At 39.4% G+C, this 1,574-nt stretch overlaps 1 pseudogene; it reads right to left on the minus strand.

Moving 5' to 3' along the window:
* Window positions 1–429: 429 nt before the first annotated feature.
* LOC115829044 (uncharacterized) lies at window positions 430–539 on the minus strand (annotated as a pseudogene).
* Between the last annotated feature and the right edge of the window lie 1,035 nt (window positions 540–1,574).

Here is a 1,574-nt window from a genome sequence, read left to right on the forward strand (position 1 = left end):
GATGCTACGGCTCAAGCACATTCACATTTTCTAGCTGAAATGCATCTCTGGTTTTAAGAGGTTGCCTAACAACGTCTGTCGACTCAGAACCACAGAATTAGTTTGAACTACTAGCTACATAGACTACAAATTTAAGGTCAGAACACAAGCCAGTCTCTCACTTCAAAATGTTAAATAGACTTGTATCAATGTCACGATCAATTTATTAGCAAGACATAATAACGTTAGCTCCTTAATGATTGTAACCATAGCGAAATCCATAGCTAACGGTAGCATGTAATCTGACAAGCGAGCTAATCCATTATGAAAGCCAAATCGCTCAAATTAAGATTTAATCTGTTAACCCAGTACACGCTTACCTTCGAATGTTTGCCCTTCCTTCTCCGTAATGTCAACTCCTGCTTCCAATTTGAATTTTTCCATTAATTCTTCTGTCGTCCACTTGGCATTCCCAGACGGTCTCCCATCCAAGTACTAACCAAGCCCGACCCTGCTAAACTTCCGAGATCGGGCGTGCTCAGGGTGGTATGGCCGTAAGCGAGTGCTGCAACAGCAAAAGTGCTGTTTAAGGCTGAGCAAGAGCTCCGTCGTTTGCCTTCCGACTCCTTCCTCGCTCGGTGTGCTCACCGCCACCAAAACACGCGCCCAAATACAAGCATTTACCGGCGACACCGCACCTGACTTACGTTGCCACACTATGATGTCACAGAGCACCTGCAACTTCTTCAAAGCACACACTGCACTTGACCGTCTTCACATACTTTTTTTTCGCCCTTTTTTGGCCCACTCTCTCAATAAAATAACACCTCTCTCCACTCTCTCAATGAAATGACAATTTATCACGCTCCTTCGCTCTTTCCTCGTCTTTTTTTAGCGCAAACGACCCCATACAACTTCTCCAAGGGGACCGAGCATCATATAACACTTCATATTGTAACCAAGTGTAATACAACATCGTGTGACAGAACATTTGGGGGAAAAAATAAGAAAGTGAAAAAAGAAGAGTATTTTTCCAAGCTAAGAAAATGCATCCGTGCTACAGGTATACTTCTGCAGCCTGTTTCCGTCTGTTTGCTCTAAACACGCACGCACACACTTCCGAAATCGGGCGTGCCTTTTTTTTTTTACTTTATTAATAAAAAAATTCCATTCCATTACTAACATTTTCAAGAAACATTCTTTCAGAAAAAACATTACATTATTAACATTAGTACATGCAACAATTCCATTTAAATATTTTTTTTTTTAAAGTCTCCGTGTAATTTACAACTTCAATGTTCTCATTTGTGATCCATTACCCTTCCCATTCAGAAGAATTCATTCAAAATCGTCTGTAAGTATACAAACATAGAATGTATGTGCAAAAACAAGGCTATAAACATTTACAACTATAAATACAAACACCCAAATTAATCAAATGCAATCGGGTAAAATTAAAGTAAAACCGTTCCAGGAACTGTCAATATATGGACTACCATATCCAAACAATTCATCAAACATCTCAGGTTGATCCGTCATAATAAAATAATCATGCAACACTTGGAGGAAAATAGTCAGTTTCTGATGATAAAATC

Source organism: Chanos chanos, chromosome 15 (genome assembly GCF_902362185.1).
Source record: "Chanos chanos chromosome 15, fChaCha1.1, whole genome shotgun sequence".
Lineage (NCBI taxonomy): Eukaryota > Metazoa > Chordata > Actinopteri > Gonorynchiformes > Chanidae > Chanos > Chanos chanos.